The sequence below is a fragment of the Desmodus rotundus genome, chromosome 1 (genome assembly GCF_022682495.2).
Source record: "Desmodus rotundus isolate HL8 chromosome 1, HLdesRot8A.1, whole genome shotgun sequence".
NCBI classification, from domain to species: domain Eukaryota; kingdom Metazoa; phylum Chordata; class Mammalia; order Chiroptera; family Phyllostomidae; genus Desmodus; species Desmodus rotundus.
Window position 1 is genome coordinate 144,175,510 of NC_071387.1, and position 21,759 is coordinate 144,197,268.

A 21,759-nucleotide genomic window follows, 5' to 3' on the forward strand; every position below is an offset into this window, starting at 1 on the left:
ATAAGTATCAACAATTGAATCTAAAAAACAAACTAAGCAAAAAAGCAGTACAGAAATAGAATCATAGGTATGGAGAACATTGGGATGGTGACCAATTGTGATGGGGGGTCTGGGGAAATGGGGGAAAACTGAAGGGATTAAGAAGTATACATTGGTAGTTATAGAATAGGCAGGGGGATCTTAAGAGCAAGTATTGGAAATGGAGCTGCCCAAGGGCTTACATGAATGATGCATGAACATGAACAAAGGAGGGGGGATCTCTGGAAAGATGGGGGATGTGGGTGGAGGGGGGCAAAGGGAGGAAAATTGCAACAACTGTAATAGCATAATCAATAAAATAAAAAGATGAAATCTTACATAATGGAATATGATTTTGAGAGTAATATTCCATCATCTTTGTTGTATCTGCAAAGTCTCTTTTGCCATATCAAGTAACATATTTACAGGTCCTGGGGATTAGGATGCGGATATGTTTGGGCAGCTATTGTTCTACCTATCATAGGAAGTTGTAGTGGGTGGGAGCCCCGGATGTGCTAATCATCTTAACCAGGAAGAGAATGGGCTCCACAACAAAGAATTGTATGGCACAAATGTCAATAATGTTAAAACTGAAAAACACTGGTTTAGGGTAATTTGTTATACAACACTATTGAGGCATTAGCTGAAGACATTGGTGATGATGATTCCCTAAAACTATCAAAGCTTTAAGGAGGATTGAAGGAAAAGCAAAAAACTAAGAGTCATCAGATTTGTTATTAAATCTAAGATTTGTAATATATTAAATATTTGGAGTGTGGAAAATCTGCCCCTAAATCTGTTTAGTCATTTATAAAATGGACACAGTTACACTAGCTTATAGAGCTGTTCCAAGGCTTAAGAGAACTTATATACATAAGAGATCTTTGTAAAGAGGTATATAAAACTAAAGCATTTTTTAAAATATATATTTATTGATTATGCTATTACAGTTGTCCCATTCCCCCCCTTCACTCCACTCTGCCCACCCTCTCCCTCTCACACTCCCCACCCTTTAGTTCATGTCCATGGGTCATACTTATAAGTTCTTTGGCATCTACATTTCCTATACTATTCTTACCCTCCCCCTGTCTATTTTCTACCTACCATTTATGCTACTTATTCTCTGTACCTTTCCCCTCTCTCTCCCCCTCCCACTCACCTGTTGATAACCCTTCATGTGATCTCCATTTCTGTGGTTCTGTTCCTGTTCTAGTTGTTTGCTTAGTTTGATTTTGTTTTTGTTTTAGGTGTGGTCGTTAATAACTGTGAGTTTGCTGTCATTTTTACTGTTCATATTTTTTATCTTCTTTTTCTTAGATAAATCCCTTTAACATTTCATATAATAAGGGCTTGGTGATGATGAACTCCTTTAACTTTACCTTATCTGAGAAGCACTTTATCTGCCCTTCCATTCTAAATGAAAGCTTTGCTGGATAGAGCAATCTTGGATGTAGGTCCTAGCCTTTCATGACTTGGAATACTTCTTGCCAGCCCCTTCTTGCCTGTAAGGTCTCTTGAGAAATCAGCTGACAGTCTTATGGGATCTCCTTTGTAGGTAACTGTGTCCTTTTCTCTTGCTGCTTCTAAGATTCTCTCCTTATCTTTAATCTTCGGTAATGTAATTATGATGTGCCTTGGTGTGTTCCTCCTTGGGTCCAGCTTCTTTGGGACTCTCTGAGCTTCCTGGACTTCTTGGAAGTCTATTTCCTTTGCCAGATTAGGGAAGTTCTCCTTCATTATTTGTTCAAATAAGTTTTCAATTTTTTGTTCTTCCTCTTCTCCTTCTGGCACCCCTATAATTCGGATGTTGGAATGTTTGAAGATGTCCTGGAGGTTCCTAAGCCTCTCCTCATTTTTCTGAATTCTTGTTTCTTCATTCTTTTCTGGTTGGATGTTTCTTTCTTCCTTCTGGTCCACACCATTGATTTGAGTCCCAGTTTCCTTCCCATCACTATTGGTTCCCTGTACATTTTCCTTTGTTTCTCTTAGCATAGTCTTCATTTTTTCATCTAATTTCCGACCAAATTCAACCAATTCTGTGAGCATCCTAATTACCAGTGTTTTGAACTGTGCATCTGATAGGTTGGCTATCTGTTTGCTGCTTATTTCTGGAGCTTTGATCTGTTCTTTCATTTGGGCCTTTTTTTTTTTTTTGTCTCCGCACGCCTGTTATGTAAAGAGGTGGAGCCTTAGGTGTTCAGGAGGGCGGGGTAACCCTGGTTGCTGTGCTGTGATGCTGTAAGTGGGGGAGGGGCTGATAGGAAACAATGGTGCTTGCTCCACTCTCTGCCGAGTCTCAGTCACTCCCTCCACTACTCACAGTCAAATTGGGCCCCTCTAGCACTGATTCCTGAGTGGGTGGGCTTGTACACGCTCAAGGCCCCTGTGAATCTCTCCAATGACCTCTCCTGTGAGGCTGAGAGTTGCCGCCTCAACCCCCACGGGTGTTTTCAATCAGAGGTTTGAGGCCTTATCTCCTGGATCTGGAGCCCTGGGTTACGAGGTCTGCTTCACTCCCCCGTCCTTCCTCCTGGTTTATCTATGCTCGAATGTGGGGCTGCGGGGTCTGCTAGTGGTCGCACTGCCTGCCCCGTTCGTCCCACAGTTCGCCAAGTCTCTGGATCCGGCATTGTCCCGAGTCCTGGGAGCCGGGTTGTCCGCCTCCACCCCTCCTACCAGTCTGGATGAATGTTTCTTCTTTATCTCCTTGGCTGTCGAACTTCCGTGCGGTTTGATTTTCTGTCATTTCTGGTTGTTTTTTTGTTTTTAAGTTGTTGTTGTCCTTCTTTTGGTTGTGCGAGGAGGCACAGTGTGTCTGCCTACACCTCCATCTTGGTTCTCTGGTAAGCATTTTTTATTATTAGGATAACTGGAATTCTATTTTGATAAAAATTACATTAGGATAGTACATTGCAAAACTTATAAAAACAGGTCTAAACATTTGTCACCAGATTCTATGGATTTATTTTTTAACTGTTTATTACAGTTGTCCCAACTTTTCTTTCCCTTTTAGCCCAGTCTAACCCTCACTCCCACATCCAATCCCCTTTCTATTGTCCATGTCCATGAGTCATTCATACATATTCTTTGACTAATCCCTTCCCCTTCCTTTCACCATTCCCCATGTCCCTCCTCCCCCCTTACAGCTATAAGTGTGTTCATGTTTCCATGTCTCTGGCTCTATTTTTCTCATTAGTTAATTTTGTTCATTAGATTCCAGTTATAAATAAGGTCACATGTTATTTGTCTTTCACCGACAGCCTGATTTCACCTAGCAAAATAGTCTTCAGCTCAATCCATGCTGTCACAAAAGGTATTAGGGCTTCCTTCTTTCTTCCTTCTTCTTTCTGTTGTGTGGTATTCCATTGTGTAAATGCACCACAGTTTTCTAATCTTCTCATCTACTGATGGGTGCTTGGGCTGTTTCCAACACTTGGCTATTGTAAATAGCACTGCTATAAACATCAGTTCTTTTGAATTTGTGTTTTGGGATTCATAGGGTATATTCCCAGCACTGGAAACACTGGGTCAAAAGGCAGATCCACTTTGAATTTTTTGAGGAAATTCCATACTGTTTTACACAGTGGCTGTACCAGTCGTCATTCCCATTAACAGTACAGTAAGGTTCCTTTTTCTCCACATCCTTGTCAGTACTTGTTGTTTGTTGATTTATTAATGATAGCCATTCTGACAGGTGTGGGGTGACATCTCATTGTGGTTTTACTTAGCATCTCTCTGATGGCTAGAGGAAGCACTTTTTTCATATGTTTATGGGCCATCTGTATGTCCTCCTTGGAGAAGTGTCTATTCAGGTCTTTGCCCATTTTTTAAATGAGTTGTTTTTCTTCCTGGAGTGGAGTCCCATGAGTTCTTGATATATTTTGAAGATTAAACCCTTGTCTGATGCATCATTGGCAAATATGTTTTGCCATACAATCAGTTACTTTTTCATTTTGATGATGGTTTCTTCAGCTGTGCAGAAAATATTTAATTTGAGATAGTCCCATCTGTTTATTTTTTTCCTTTATTTCTCTTGCCCTAGGAGATATATTGGCAAAAATATTGCTACATGGGATGTCTGAAATTTTACTGCCTATGTTTTCTGTTAGGACTTTTATGGTATTCCAACTTATATTGAAATCCTTTATCCATTTTGAGTTTATTCTGGTGTATGGTGTATGTTGGTGGTCTAGTTTCATTTTTTTGCATCTACCTGTCCAGTTCTCCCAACGCCGTGTATTGAAGAAACTGTCTTCACTCCATTGTGTGCTCCTGCCCCCTTTGTCAATATTAATTGGTCATAGAGACATTGGTTCATTTCTGGACTCTCTGTTCTGTTCCATTGTTCTACCTGTCTGTTCTTATGCCAGTGCTTGACTGTCTTGATTACAGTGGGCTTGTAGTATAGTTTAATATTAGTTATTGTGATCTCTCAAAATTTGTTCTTCCTTCTCAGGATTTCTGAGGGTCTTTGGGGTCTTTTTTGGTTCCATGTAAATTTTTGGAATATTTTTTCTAGATCTGTGAAGCATGCCATTGGTATTTTAATAGGAATTACATTGAATCTATAGATTGCTTTGGGTTGTATGGACATTTTAATAATGTTAATTCTTCCACTCCATGAACACAGTATATGCTTCTTTTTATTTCTGTCTTCCTCAATTTCTTTCTTCAGCGTTCTATGGTTTCCTGAGTACAGGTATTTTACATCCTTGGTTAAATTTATTCCTAGGTACTTTAGTTTTCTTGTTGCTATAGGAAATGGGATTTTTTTCTCAGTTTCTTTTTCTGATAATTCATTGTTGGTGTATAAGAATGCCATCGATTTCTGAATGTTGACTTTGTATCCCACTAGTTAGCCAAATTCTCTTATTAGGTCAAGTAGTTTTTGATGGGGACCATAGGGTTTTCTATATACACTGTCATGTCATCTGCAAATAATTAGTTTTAACTCCTCCTTTCCAATTTGGATGCCTTTTATTTTTTTGTCTTATCTTATCTCTGTGGCTAGAACTTCCAGGACTATGTTGAATAACAATAGTGAAAGCAGACATCCTTGTCTTGTTCCTAATCTTAAGGGAAACCCTTTTAGTTTTTGTCCATTGAGTATGATATTGGCAGTAGGTTTCTCATATGTGGCCTTTATTATGTTGAGGTATGCTTCCTCTATTTCCATATTGCTGAGTATGTCTTTCATTTTGTTTATATGATATATTACATGCATTGATTTTATATCATCCTTGCATTCCTGGGACAAATCCTACTTGATCGTGGTGTATGATCTGTTTAATGTATTGCTGGATGTGCATTGCCAGTATTTTGTTGAGGACTTTAGCATCTATGTTCATCAGAAATATTGGCCTGTAATTTTCTCTCTTTGTTGTGTCTTTACCTTGATTCGGAATTAGGATAATACTGGCCTCATAAGAAAACACTTTGGGACTCTGCCCTTTTCTTGAATTTTTTGGAATAGTTTAAGAAGCATAGTTGTTAGTTCTTCTTTGAATGTTTGGTAAAATTTTCCTGTGAAGCCATGTGGTCCAGGGCTTTTGTGTACCGGGAGTTTTTTATTGCTGCTTCAATTTTGCTGGTTGTTATTGGTCTGTTCAGGCTTTCTGCTTCTCCTTGATTCAGTTTGAGAAGTTGTATGTTTCCAGAAATTTCCAGGTTGTCCAGGTTTGGCATATAGTTGTTCATAGTAATTTCTTACAATCCTTTATATTTCTGTGGTATCAGTTGTTAGTTTTACTCTTTCATTTCTGATTTTTTTTTATTTGGGGCCTATCTTTCTCACTCTCTCTTTTTTGATGATTCTGGCTAAATAATTGTAAATTTCTTTATCTTTTTAAAGAACCAACTCCTAGATTCATTGATCCTTTAAATTGTGTGTGTGGTTTTTATGTTTCTTTGTTTGTTTGTTTTTTTAAGTTTCTGTGTCATATAATTCTGCTCTGATCTTGATTATTTCCTTCTTTCTATTCACTCTGGGCTTTTTGTTGTTGTTGTTGTTTTTTCCTCTAGTTCTATAGATAGGCCTGTATTGCTATGAACTCCCTCTCAAGACTGCCTTAGCTGTCTCCCATATGTTTTGTGGCGTTGTGTGTTCATTTACATTTTTTCCCAGGTACTTTGTGATTTCTTTCTTGATCTCATTGTTAACCCATTCATTATTTAATAACATGTTATTTAGTCTCCATGTATTTAAGTGTTTTTGTGTTTTTTCCTTGAGGTTGGTTTCTAGTTTCAAGCCATTGTGATTCAAGAAAATGCTTGATATGATTTCAATTTTCTTGAATTTGTTAAGACTTGTTTTTTTGTTCATGTGGCCTATCTTTGATGATCCATGTGCATTTTAAAATAATGTGCACTTTGCTTCTTTGGGGTGAAATGTTCTGTAAAAATCAATTAAGTCCATTTGATCTAGAGTGACATTCAATGCCACAATATCTTTGTTGATTCTTTGGAAGATCTATCCATTGTTGACAATGGGCTATTAAAATCCCCTACAATCACTGTATTGCTGTTGATTTTCTTCTTAAAGTCCTCTAAGATTTTCCTTATATATTTAGGTGTTCCTTTGTTGGGTGCCTATATGTTTACAAGGGTTATACACTCTTGCTGGACCACTCCCTTAAGTATTATGTAGTGACCTTCTTTGTCTCTTTCTATGGCCTTTGTATAGAAGTCTATTTTGTCAGATGTAAGTATTACTACCCCAGCTTTTTTTTTCATGTCCATTTGCTTGGAATATTTTTTTCCATCCCTTCACTTTTGGGCTGTGTAGATCTTTTGTTCTGAGATGGGTCTCTTTTAGACAGCATATATGCAAATCATGTTTTCTTATCCACTCAGCTACCCTATGCCTTTTGATTGGAACATTTAGTCTATTTACATTTAGGTTATTAGGGTTACTATTGATAGGTACTTGTTCATTGCCATTTTTTCCTTTCTACTTTTGTTCCTCTCTCTCGACTTCTTCTTAAAGCACTCCCTTTAGCATCTTTGTCAGTGCTGGCTTGGTGGAGATGTACTCTTTTAGCCTTTTTTTTTGGTTTGGGAAGTTCTTTATTTTGCCTTACATTTTTAAATGAGAGCCTTGCTGAATAGAGTAGTCTTAGTTACAGGTCCTTGCTTTTCATTAATTGGAATATTTGTTGCCTGCCCCTTCTGGCTTGTAGTGTTTCTGTTGAGAAATCAGCTGATAGGCTTATCAGAGCTCCCTTTCATGTTACTAGCTGATTCTCCCTTGCTGCCTCTAAGGTTCTCTCTTTGTCTTTAAATTTTGCCATATTAATTATGATGTGTTTTAGAATGGTCCTCTTTGGGCTTATCTTGATTGGGACCCTCCGTGCTTCCTGAATTTTCATGACTTTTTTCCTCACCAAGTTAGGGATGTTTCTGTCATTATTTTTTCAAACAGGCTTTCTATCCCTTGCTCCTTTCCTTCTCCTTCTGGTATCCCTATGATGCGACTGTTGTTACATTTCATGTTGTCCTAAAGCCCCCTTAAACTATCCTCGTTATTTTTGAGTGTTTCTTCATTTTGTTAGTCTGACTGGGTGTTTTTTTTCTACCTTGTCTTCCAACTCACTGATTCAGTCTTCTGCTCCATCTAGCCTGTTTTTAATTCTTTCAGATGTATTCTTCATTTCAGATACAGTATTATTTATGTCCCCCTGGCTGTTATTCATAGTTTCTATGTTCTTTTTCATGCTGATACAGTTCCCACTAAGTTCCTTGTAGTTCTCATAAAATTTCTTGTGGTTTTCACTGAGTTCTTGGAGCATCCTTATAACCATTATTTTGAATCCTATGTCTGATAGATTCTTGCCTCATTTTCATTTAGCTTTTTTTTCTTGGGATTCCTTCTTTCCTTTCATTTGGGGATGTTTCCTTGTCTCCCCACTTTAGGTGATTCTTTTTGTTTGTTTCCACATATCAAAGTGCTCTTTTTTGACTCCCTGTCTTCATGGGGTGGCCCTTTGTGGTAGGAGTTATGGGGACTCAGTGGTGCAATCTCTTTGATCTCCTGAGCTGTATGTTCTAGATATGCCCTTTATTCAAGTTATATGGGCTCTCTTGTTATACTTGGGCTTTCATCATTTATGATTCATTCATTGATAGGTTCTTTCCTCTGGTTGGCTACCTGAGAGTCACAACCCCCACTGCATTTTTTTCTATACTGTTGTATAGGTGCTTGCAGAGCAAAGCAAAACTATAGAGAAAATCAAATCTACACCAGCAAAAATACCCACCTCCCACATCAGCAGTATCAACAGCAAATAAGCAAATATTAATAAAGTTGGAAAGAGATTAAGAGTATTATAAGATAAGAAAAAAGAATATTAGATGACTAAAGGAAAGAAAAATGATTTTGAGAGGGAGGAGAAATAATGAGTAGGGAATAGAAACAAGGTGAAGAAAGGGAGAACATAAAATTTAAAACATAATTAAACAGGGAAGGGAGATGGCAAATTGGAATAAGAAAAAGGCAGCATGTAATATGAGGTTTGAAATAAAATTTAAAATGTAGTGAACCAATAGGAACAAAATTGAAGGAAAACCATAAGAGAGTCAATAAAAATGACAGATGAGCAATGGTTAATAAAGGTAGAAAGAAAATAAGAATATCATAGGACAGAGAATATGAGATGTCTACAGTAAAGAAAATAATTTTGAGAGAAATAGTAAGGGTAAGGAATAGGAACAAGGTGTAAAAAGGGAGAAAAAAAAATTTAAATGAAAATAAGAAAGTAAAGAAAGAAGGCAAAATGGAATAAGACAAGAGAAGGGTACAATGTGAGATTTGAAATAAAAGTAAAAAGAATAAAAAATAAAAGACCAAAAATAGTGAATTAGTTGGAATACAATTGGAGAAAAAGAAAAAAAATGTTAAAAGGCTATGCGAGAGAAAAAATAATGTAAATACTAAAGAAGAATGAGGTGGAATTCATCTCAGAAGTTTGGTGTTTGCCTTGTGTCTTCTCCTTCTGGATCTGCTTCTGGCTTTTTATCAGCTCAGGGTCCATGGGTGAGCCATCCAACTTTTGGCAGCACCACATGTGCCACCTTCACCTGCCTCTAGGGGGGCTTCTATTGCAATTGGAGAGTGGGACCCCTAGGTCTCCACTGGGAGGTGCAGTTCAGTCTTCTGGGAAAACTGTGGGTTTGTTCCCCTGCCCCTGCACCACTTGTCTTGGTGCCCAGCTGATTTCCAGTAATGTATAGTTTCTGATGAACTAGTGGTCCACTTCAAGGGAGGCGCCAATCTGTGTGAAAGGGACAGCTCTTTCCTGCTTGGTGCTGATGGCAGCTCTGTTTGAGATCTAAGGCTGGGCTGGACCAATTTCTGATCTTCCTGTCTTGCTGGCTTCAGTAGAATAGGATCCTAGGAACCAATGTATTTTGTCTCCCTGAGAGAAGTTCAAAATGGGTCGTTTGGAGTTTCTCTTCCTGTCTTTCTCCTGTGGATATGTGGATACCCTACAAGGGGTTCTTTAGCCTGTCCTGTCTCTTCCACCGAACTTCTCCATAAGATGCGGTACTTGCAATCCTGTGGGAGGGGCTGGGTATGTCCTTCTCTTCCCAGAGGTTTGAAATCTGCTGAGAAAGGGGGTTCTTCCTGGCTGTAAATAATCTCAGGTGCTCAACTCTTGCCTGCCTAATTTCCAGCCTGCTGCCCTTGTGGTAGACACAGTCCTATACATTTTGGATATCCTCCAGCTTGCTAAGCGTGCTGGGCTGGGGCCCAGAAATCCCTTTGCTGTACAACCTTCTGATCTCCCTGCCCAGCTGTATTCAGTAGGAGCAAACTGCTTTCAATCTTGTACTTTCGCTGGCAGGGCAGCTGCGCACAGGGTTCTTGCCCAGCAGGCCTCAGCTTCCCTTTCAAAAAGTCTCTCTGTGGTACCTCCACTGCAGTCCTGAGTCACTGTCTGGTTCTCCATGCACACCACCTTTCCAAAAAGCCAAAAGTCCCCCACAGTCACAGCTGAATGCAGTTTGCCTCTGCCTGACCCAAATGCGGTCCCTGATCATTTTGGGAGATAGAGTCCCTCTGTCTCTCTGGCAGTCTCCAGGTTGGCATTTGGCACTGCAGCTATGGATGTGTTGCTCGCTGTGTGGGTGTAGCCTGGATCTCCCTGACTCCTAGACAGAATCTGGGGGTTCCCTGCGTGGGCCTGGGGCCCCTTGCCCTGGAAGGGGAGGGAGCCAGAAAGCTATGACTTCTGACCAATCTCTGCTGCTGCAGGTGCCTTGCATGGGGTGTTTCTCCTTCAACTGACAAGATCTCTTCAATGTCATTTTGAGGCATCTTCTGTACTCCTTGGCTTCAAGATTCCTTTGATTGTCCAGGTTATTTGTCAGAAGATCAGCTGAGAATCTGAGATGGGGGCAAGAACAAGGGGACTCAGCTTCCACCTACTTGGCCATCATCTTCAACCTCCTCTCTCTGGATTTCTTTACCTGACCTATTACAGCCTGACATAGAAATGAATATTATATTACAAAAAAAGTAGTCACTGATTTTTAAATTAATGATAAATATATATGCTACATATATATCTAATAGTTATATATAAGCATGTCTGTACATATTTAGCATCTTTCTTTAGTAATAATTAAAATTAGTGATATTTTTACTAAAAAGCATGGCTCCCTTAAAAATTTTAAATCTTTATTTCCTTTCACTTGGTGATATTGTTTTGATCAGAATGAAGTTGTAATACAATGGAGAAGAAAACTATGATTAGGAGAAATTGAACATAATAAGCTGGTGAATTCAAAAGAATATGCATAGGTTCCAAGGTAATAAGAAAAGAGCAGAGCAGGTGGGAAGGTGAGACTGCAGACTGCAGAATGTGTCTGTGCTTTTGTGAGCGGAGGGGGAGTTTGGTCAAAGGTCCATAGGGGTCACTGGGATTGAGCAGTTCAGGCCTCACTCCTGGCTGCTGTCATTATAGGACCCTTCCCTGTGTCACCAATACTGTGATGACCACAAGACTTATGCAAACAAAGTAAGTATTAATTAAGAGCAAATCCACTTGTACTACAGAAGCTTTATCTTGGAGAATGTGGTTTGGATAGTTTAGGAAAGTTTGTACAGCTTAAAAGGATGTGATTTTAAAAGGGGAAGCAATTTAGGTTTTATTTGAAATAAGGCTATTCTCAGCCTACATGCTTAGAATTTTTCTGTGTACCTGTAAACCCCACTGTATCGCCCACTTTCTTGATTATCTCTTTATCAAAGCAACCTACCCTAACTAACATAAGCACCATATTTCTGAATCCTGGTGCTTCATGGGGAGTACTTGTGGGCTGGCATTTTCCATTCGGTGCTGCAGTATGTACTGACCTTGGGCCACCATTGCAAATTTCTAAAATTTGAAGAAGGCAAGTATATCTCAAAGTCACTCCTTTGGAGATGAGGCAATATACACAGATAGATGCTCCCTCTCTCCCCCAGATGATAGTAAATACACAGTGACAATATTAACCTCTTGATGCAAGATTTTGCTCAATTGAGTTTATGTTCACAGGTGACCACCATACTTCTCTACCCACCCTTCTTTATTTGTGTAGCCTTTCATCTCTGTTCGGTCTGGCAAACTATGTGCTGTTTTGAGCACATGATCTTGCCTGGAACATGCAGGGCAATATGCAATTGCACCCTGGCATTGAGAACACTTCTGACTGAGAATGAACAGAATGAAAATAGGAGGAGTCTCTTTGGGCTTTGAGCTTTTAACTCTCAAAAGCAAAAAACTTTTATTTTGAAGTTCAAATACTATGGACGAATGTTTTTGGACTTAAACTTGCAAGGAAATTTAATCTCTGAACTTTTCTCTCTGGGAATTTTATAATAGGAAGGGATTTATATTCAATTTTGGTGCATCTCTATTTTGGCATGTTATTACTGGAGCATCTTCATGTTGTCATTTAATCTCATTGCAGGATTTATGATGTGCTATTTTGGGTGATGTTGCTGGATGTACTTGAGAAGCAATATAGAGAAGAGAATGAGTTTTATTTTCAGCCTTGAGTACAGCACGCCATTGATTTAATTAGTGCTCCTCTGACCAATTTCAGAATATACTGGATTCAAATCTAAACTGTCCACAAGTTGTCCCAGCATAGCAGTGGTGGTCTTAGAAAAGTGGCCTTGTGAAGGAGGGAGCAGGGCTCAGCTCTGATGGCTTGATCTTTTTTGAAATGGAAAGTCTCATCTCTGGTGGACCACAGGTTTACTGATTAATCTCAATGGTTAGGAAAAAAACAAACAAGAGAATGTTGGTAGCAAAGACTTCACAACTCATGATGTCTCCTTCCATGAGGAGGGAGCCCAAATAGTGCTACTCTTGTTCTTTCTCCTATTTTATTCATTCTACTCCAGGACAGGGAGAGAGAGAATTCTTTATATATTTTAGACTTAAGTCGTTTGTTTTATATGTGATTTAATATGTTTCTCTCAGTCTGTGTTTTGTCTTTTCATTCTCTTAAAATTGCCTACCACAGAGAAACAAAATTTAATTTTAATGAGGCCTAATTTTTATTTTCTTTTTCTTTATGCACTTGGTTTTTAGGATAATGTCTATGGGCTCTTCACCAAACTCTAGGTCATGAATGTGTTTCTTATGTGTCCTTCTAAAAGTTTTATAATTTTATGTCTAAATTTAGATCTGATACCTATTTTGATTAGTTTTTGTACACGATGAGAAACTTAGGTCAAAGTTTATATATTTTTCTTATATATTGATTTACAATTGCTTTAATACCATTTGTTGAAAAGACTATAAGTTATTTATTGAATTCTTAAATATTTTTGTCAATAATCAAATTGCCATATTTGTGTGAAAATATTTCTGGAATTTATCTTCTGTTCCATTGATTTGCATGCTGCCCCTTCACCAATACCACATTGTCTTTGGCAAGGGTTAAATTCACTTCCTTGAACTTTTTCTTTTTCACAATTGTTTTAGCTGGTCTAGTTTTTTGCTCTTTCATACCAGTTTTAGAATCAGTTTGTTTAGATCTACAAAATATTATTTTAAGCTTTTGATTGATAATCCAGTAAAATGCAGATAAATTTGAAGAGAACTAATATCTTCCTTATGTTAATCTTCTAATCCATTTTTATGATATGTCAATTTATTTAGGTTGTCTTTTATTTTATCAGCATTTTAAAGATTTTAATATAGAGCTCTTATACATGTTTTGTTAGATTTGTAGTATTGTCATTTAATTTTTGTCGTACCTATAAGTAGTATTTTTCTAAATGTAAGTTTCAAAGCGTACAATGCTAGTATATATACTTGATTTGCGTGTACTGACTTTTATCCTGTGATTCTGGTGAACTCAGTAGTCTAGGAGCTTCCTTGTTGATTCTTAGGTATTGTCTACATAGCTAAATTTGTAGTACTACAGGAGGGGTAATTTTTTTAAATTTTCCTCTTTTTTTAGATTTTATTATTTATTTTTAGAGAGAGGGGAAGAAAGGGAGAAAGAGAGGGAGAGAAACATCAATGTGTGGTTGCCTCTCATGTGCCCCCCACTGAGGATCTGGGCCCACAATCCAGGCATGTGCCCTGACTGGGAATCAAACCAGTAACCCTTTGGTTCACAGGCCAGCACTCTATCCACTGAGCCACACCAACCAGGGTAAGGGGGGCATTTTTATTTCTTTTTTTCTCCTTGTATTTCTCTTATTTCCCTTTCATTTAATTAGAGTTTTGACAGGTTCATGAGGCTTGCATTAGAAAATTGGACTTCTGGACCTTTCAACATGTTAAGACCTTAGTCAACTGTATTGGTTGAAACTCTAAAAGTTTGTGTTTTGAAGGGTGAACTGGAAATAGTCCTGTTCTCTCAGAGGTGAAGCCTTGCTTTGAATTCTCCTAGTGTTTGAAGAATTAATCTTCTCTTGATTTGCTAGTGCCCTTAGCATTGTGCTAGGGTAAAACTTAATTCCTCCATGAAAGAAAATAACAAAACCCTAGGCCTCAAATTGTCCCTATTAGTTTTTTGAAGTGAATTGCCATTTTATTTGGTTTTTTTTTTTATTGTTTACGTACAGTTGTCCCCATTCTCCCACCACCACCACTCTCCCTCACCCCACCCCCCAGCCCCCACATTCCACCCTCAATTCTACCCCCTTTGGCTTTGTCCATGGGTCCTTTATACATGTTCCTTGACAAGCTTTTCCCTTCTTTCCCCTGTTATTCCCATCTCCCCTCCCCTCTGGTTACTGTCAGTTTGTTCTTTATTTCAGTGTCTCTGGTTATATTTTGCTTGCTTTGTTTTGCTGGTTAGTTTCCACTAATAGGTGAGATCATATGGTATTTGTCTTTCACCACTTGGCTTATTTCACTTAGCATAATGCTCTCCAGTTCCATCCATGCTGTCATGAGGGTAGGAGTTCCTTCTTTCTTTCTGCTGCACAGTATTCCATTATGTAAATATACCATAGTTTTTTTTTTTATCCACTCATTTACTGATGGGCACTTAGGTTGTTTCTAGCACTTGGCTATTGTAAATTGTGCTGCTATGAACATTGGGGTGCATAGGTTCTTTTGAATTGGTGTTTCAGGATTCTTAGGGTATAATCCCAGCAGTGGAATTGATGGGTAAAAGGCAGTTTTTTGATGTCCCTATTATTTTTTATATGAAATGGCTGACATTAAACAGAAAATACCTAAACATACAAGTGAAGAAAATGTGGCTAAAATCCAAGAGGAACAACATAGTAGAGCTAGGTGATGCATAGAATCATAGGTGATACAATAATTGAAAAATCAGATGCAGACTTTGAAATAACTTTGTTCATTATATTCAAGGAAACAAATAGAGTGAAAACTTTGAAAAAGGATGGGAAAGAATAAAAAGTAATAAATTACAGTGAAAATTGCAATGAAAAAATATAATATTTAAGCTTAAGAATTTAATAGATGAATTAAAATATATTATTCAGAGATGAATGGAAAATAATGAATTGTAAGACATTTCAGAAGGAAATATCCAGAATGAGGTGTGCAGAAGCATGAAGAGGGAAAATGTAAAAAATAATGTAAGATAGAGAGGGATGTGTAAAAATTTCTAATATAGATTTTATACTTCTGGGGATCCAGAAAGAGGGGAGAGGAGAAGGGGCAGGACAAATAACAAAGAAAGAATTGTGTGTTATTCTACACACAATTAGGCAAAGGGTAGGTTTACAGTTGTTAGTACATGAAACAGATTCATTCTTTTATTATTTATTATTATTTCACTTTCCATACAAAAAATTATAAACCTACTTTTGTCCACCCCATATATATATAGAATAAATGACACTGAGCCACAGATTTGAAACACTATGAACAGTAAGTAGGACATATTATAGCATAGAAAAACTGTTAAAACTAATAAAAAAGCAAAAACCCTACAAGCATCCAGAAAAAAAGATGGTTTATGTAAAAAACAATCAGAACACCAGCTGACTTCAACAGAACAAATGAAGAACAGAAGAAAAATCTCTTCAAAGAGTTAAAATAATTCAAAATTTATCATGCAAAATTCAGTAAATCTTAAAACATGCAAAAAATTAAATACATTTGCATTCAAACAAAAACAGATGGTTTTTAAAAACAATGACTAAAACATTAAAGGGCTTGTAAAACATGGAATTCATTAACTTTGGGTCCCTCTTTTAAAAAAAAGGATTCAAATTTTCAGTACTGTTAGATTTAAAAAAATATTTATTTAAATAAAAAACTAAAGAAATGTGTTAAAGAATCCCAATCCCCCCAAATATTTCTAAATCCAAATTATATATTTAATTAAATAACTACTAAGTATAGTATATAATCTGTCTTTTAAATATTTCTGTGTTGCATTGTTGGGACAATTTTATTTGCTTTTCATTTGGACCACTAGATATTAATAGAAAAGTATACATCAAACACTCCAGATATGATTCTTTCTGTGGAGATGCATAAAATATCACACACAAATAAACTTGATGTTCGCATGCTCATACTTCACAAACACAGAAATTGTGATGCATTTTATTTCAAACAATTCCTATCAGAAACAAATTATATATATATATGCATTATATATGTACATATATATTACATATATTATATGTACATATAATATATATGGTATATTTGCACTGCTCCATTACTAGATTTATTCTTGATAAGAAAAACTTTGTCTTTTAAGCATCATTTAGAACCCAATCTTCCATTTATTATTTTAGATGTCAAATGAATCAAAGAATATCTTACCGACTAGCTACTGACTTTGTAGATTTCAGTCTTTTTCTTCCTTTCTGTGTGTGTGTGTGTGTGTGCAGTCACATCCTGTGCTGAGCACCTTAGGATGTGCTGTTACTGTGATACAGCCCTGGCCTCCATCTTCACGTCACAACGCCAGGTGAATCAGTGCAACAGATCCTAGGAATATCCCAAGACAACTAGAGATTATTTAGCTCCATATGGAAGTGACAATGAATCACAAAAATATTTTCATTATGAATCACAGAAGTATTTTGTCATGAATCATAGAAACTATGCTGTCTGTATGTGCAACTCAGCTTTCTCAGAGCTTGTATCCATCAAGTATTATTTGTTGCAAAGAGAAGTGTGATGAAGAAGAAACACGAGTGCAAAGAGAGAGTGAGCTTAACTAATTTCAGCTAAAGTATCTTATTGTGCAAATTTTATAAAAGCTTATGTAAACATGTGACACACTGGGAGGGGCCAGTAAAGTTTTCTGAAACTTAAAAGTTTCAATAACTTCACAGCAAATAAAACTCTGATAAAGTATATTTTTCAGGTGTAAGAAAACAAACTTGATTTTAGATGAAAACTCAACAATGCAGGGAAGAATGAAGAGGTGAAAACTGCTAGATATGAGGGTAAACCCAATGATATTACTATAAAAACCAGTAAAGTTAAGCCAACTGGCAATTAAAATAGTTATAGACATAAAATATATTAAAAGATACCATGTGTGTGTGTGTGTGTGTGTGCAGTCACATCCTGTGCTGAGCACCTTAGGATGTGCTGTTACTGTGATATAGCCCTGGCCTCCATCTTCACGTCACAACGCCAGGTGAATCAGTGCAATAGATCCTAGGAGTATCCCAAGACAACTAGAGATTATTTAGTTCCTGAGTTGTCTTGGAAAAGGTAGGAGTAGCAGGAAACATCAGACTTTGACAAGGATCAGAGAAATGTTTTAATCTAGTAAATCACTTACAAAATAGTAATAGAGTTTACAACTACTTAGTTCATGGAGAGGAAAATGAAAAACTGAAAACAATCAATGCTAAATTAGTCAAGAAAGGAAAGAGAAAAAACCACAGTGTAGACAAGACAAATAGAAAACACTTAATAAGATGTACATTTAATCACAAATACATCAGCCACGGTATTAAATTTAAATGAAATGTCTGACCCCATCAGAAAACAAAGACTGTGAGACTGGATTACAACACAATGACCACTTGCAGTTAATAAGTGATGTGCATAAAATATAAGATATGGAAAGTTTGAAAATAAAATGGATTAGGAAGAGGTAGATAATACAAATACTAATAAGAAAACTGGTGTTGCTAGATTAATCAGACAAAGGTATGATAATTTATTGAAGACACACTGGAATATTTTATAATGATGTAATTTTAATTTCACCAGGAAGGTGTAATAATTTATATGTGTATGTTGTCCAAAGAAAATATTGACAAATACTTATGGGTGAGGATTTTAGCATACTTTTTCCTACTAAATACTTAAAAAACAATACCAATCTCAGAAGAAAAATAATTTAAAAAAGGAACAGATCTCTGAGGCAAGCAAAAGGAAGAATTTTTGCCAACTCAGTGTATAAGCTAGCAAATCTTGATAGCAACACCTGACAGGGGCATTGAAAGAAAAATTACAGGCCAATCTCACTCATAAACATAAATGTAAAACTTTTAGATAGCACGCTATCAAATCATATCTGGAAATACATTAAAATACATTAGCTAGTGTGCCATGACTATGTTGGCTTTATTTTAAGAATGCAAAGTTTGTATAATATACGAAAGCCAATCAATGTAAATAATCATAGTAATGGAATAAAGAAAAAAAGTATATATTAATTTAAATAGATGCAGAAAATACATCTGAAAAATTTGTTATACATTCATTATGGAAAAATACAGAAAACAATGGCTAGAACTCTGAGAAAAATAATCTAAAAGATGCATCAATTTTATTGATACTGATCCTTCTGAAATCAATATCAAGACAGGGAGGTCCAGTAGAGCTCCTTCTATTCAATATCATTCTGCAGGTTAAAGCCAATAAATTAAGGCATGGTGCATAAATAAAAGATGTGATTGGAAAATAAATAAATTCATTATTTATAGTAATGGTGGTGTTTCCACATAAAATTTACAATTCTCTTGTGAAGTTCCAGAAAATACTTGCAGGGGTTTTGATTCTGATTGCATTAATTCTTTAAATCAGTTTGGAAAACACCAACAGCTCTATAATACTGAATGTTCCAATCTATGAAATGTTTTCTCTCTCCATTTATTTAACTCACATTTTACTAGTTCTGTTAATTCTTGCTTTGCATATTTTGAGGGCATAATTTTAGATAGATATAAATATTTTCCTGGTAAATTGAATTTTTCATTTTGAGATTTCTCTGTTTACCTAATTATGCTTTATCTTAATAGCTTAATTTCTCCTACAGTTTTTCATTTGGTTAGTATTTGTAGGGTCTATTTCTTTCCAGAATTTCTGTATCTTTATGTTTAGATGTCTCTTGTAATAGCATAGGGTTGTTATTTTTTTATCTAGTCTGATCATATTTTTTATAACTGAATTGCTTAATACACTTATATGTAATATAATTTCTGATATACTTGAATTACTGATACATTTTACTTGAATTAAAGTGCATTCTGTTTGCCCTGCTTGTTCTACTTTCCTGTTTCCTTTCTTTTATTCTCCATTTTATTGAGCTGTAATTGACATATAGTCTTATGTAAGTTTAATTTGTACAATGTAATGACTTGATGTGTGAGTATATATTTTGAGAAATGATTACCACAAAAAGGTTAGTTCACACATCATTGCAAAACATATATCTGATAAGGGGTTAATATCCAAAATATATAAGGAACTTACACAACTCAATTGCAAAAAAAATCTGATTAAAAAGTGAGCAAAGAACCTGAATAGAGATTTTCCCAAAGAAGACATATAAATGGCCAACAAGTACATGGAAATGTGCTCATCATCGTTAATCCCCAGGGAAAAGCAAATCAATGAGCAATCTACTTAAACTTGTTAAATAGCTATTATAAAAAAGACCAGACATAACAAATGCTGGCGAAGATGGGGAGAAAGGAACTCTGCTATACTGTTGGTGGGAATGGAAATTTGTGTGGCCACCATGGAAAAACAGTATGGAGTTTCCTCAAAAAATTAAAAATAGAACTCCCATATGACCCAGCCAATTTTCCTTCTGAGTATTTAGTTAAAGGAAATGAGAACATTAACTCAAAAAGATATATGTATCTTCATGTTCATTGCAGCATTATTTATAAAAGCCAAGAAATGGAAGCGACCTAAGTGTTTATGTATGGATAAATGAATAAAAATATGGTGTATTTTTACAATAAAACATTATTTAGCCATAGAAAAGAATGAAATCTAGCTATTTGTGACAACATGGATGGACTTAGAGCAGGGGTGTCAAACTCATTTTCACCAGGGGCTGTTTTAGCCTTGTGGTGACCTTCAAAGGGCCTAATGTAATTTCAACTCCTTAATAGTTAAGGAGTAGTTACATTATTTATACAGTCCTAAAATTACATTCAGCCCTTTGAAGGCTACCGCGAGGCTGATGTGGCCCCTGGTGAAAATAAGTCTGACAACCCCGAATAAGAGGGTATTATGGTAAGTGAAAAAAGTCAGAGAAAGACAAGTACTGTGTGCCCTCACGTGTGAATCTAGAACAGAAACAAAGAAAACCTGAACTTATAGATACAGAAAACAGGTTGGTGGTTGCCAGAGGGGGAGGTGGGGGGTTGGACAAAATATAAGGTGTTCAAAAGGTATAAACTTCCAGTTATAAAGTAAATGAGTCCTGAGAATATAATATAAAGCATGGTGACTATAGTTAATAATACTGTATTGCATATTTGAAAGTTGCTTAGATAATACTTCTTCAAAGTTTTCATCACAAGAAAAAGATGCTGTAACTCTATATGGTGACAGATGTTAACTAGACTTATGGTGACCATGTTGCAGGATATAACATATCAAATCATTGTGTGTATACCTGAAATTAACATAATGTATGTCAATTATACCTCATTAAAACACAAAGAGGAGGAGACTAGGACACATGCACAAGGAGGGAAGACCACACAAAGACACAGGGAGAAGACAGTCATCTGTAAGCCAAGGAGAGAGGCCTTAGAAGGACCATCCTTGCCAACACCTTGATCTTGAACTTCTACCCTGTATAACTGCAAGAAAATACATGTCTATTGTTTAAGCACCCCCCCACCCCAAATACCATAACTACCTTTTCCTTAGGTGGGAGAATTGAAGGATATACCACAACCAACATATTATTATTGTTAATTGCCGGCTACCTAACCAGAAAAACTGCAGCTGTTATAGTTAGCACAATTGAAATTCTGATCCAGGACTAGAGAGCCTGTGAGAGGCTGAAAAGCAATAAATTTAGTTCAGGGACACTTTCTGCATATAAACTGACCCTCAGCGTTGACCCTGAAATGAAATCCAGATGAAAATTGATTGGGGAAAATCAGTTGGGATAGTTATAACATAGTTATTCATGATTTTACAGTTACTAAGAAATTAGAGCCTGTTTTCTCATCATTATATCTTTAAAATGACAAATTCCCATTAATGTTCTAGGACTAAATAGAGAGGCACCAAAATAGGACTCAGGTTGTATGAGATTCATCCTGTGTCGACTTCAGTCTTTTCTGCCTTGCATTTTATCTCCAATCCTCATCTGTGGAACGTGATGTCAGAGAAGCTTAGCATAAAAATTCTGGTAGGGATTCTGGGAGGAGGTATGACTTTTTTTCAATAGTAAAGGATCCCTAGTAAAATCCCCTTCCCAGCCTGACCATGGAAGTCCTTGAGGAGGTGGATGAAAAGGAGGGTCAAGGAGATGTTGTGAGCAAGGAAGAAAAGAATGGAGGAACGCTCACCCACCCTTTGTTTCAGTTACTGGCTGTGAGAATGGACAAAGGTCTGCAGTACAGCTGGGCTTTCAGAGACACTTGAGTACTCACTGTGAACTAAAATCAGTCAGGTTCCAGGATGTGAAGGGAACTCAAGTGACTTAAAATTGGTAGATAGCTGAACATTTTATAATGGTATGGGTGACAAAGTGCTTATTTGTCTTTGTATCACCCATGTATGAAATATAAGAAGCACTCAGTGTTTGTGGAAAGTAGAGAGGGAAGGAAGGCTAGGAAAGGTACTCTTTGCAAGGTTGCATAAAAATTCCTTGAGCTAATTAAAGAAAGGAAATTAAAAGACCAAATTGGAAAAAGGTATACACATTATCTGTGGGATAAATGTACAAAAATGTACCTATCTTTTCTGAGCAAAGGGCAACATGTGCCGGTGAATGTGCATGTAATGGGAAATGTCAATGCTTCTTTCAGAACAAATGTAGACAATGTGTAGCCGTAAAAGAGTGTGGTTA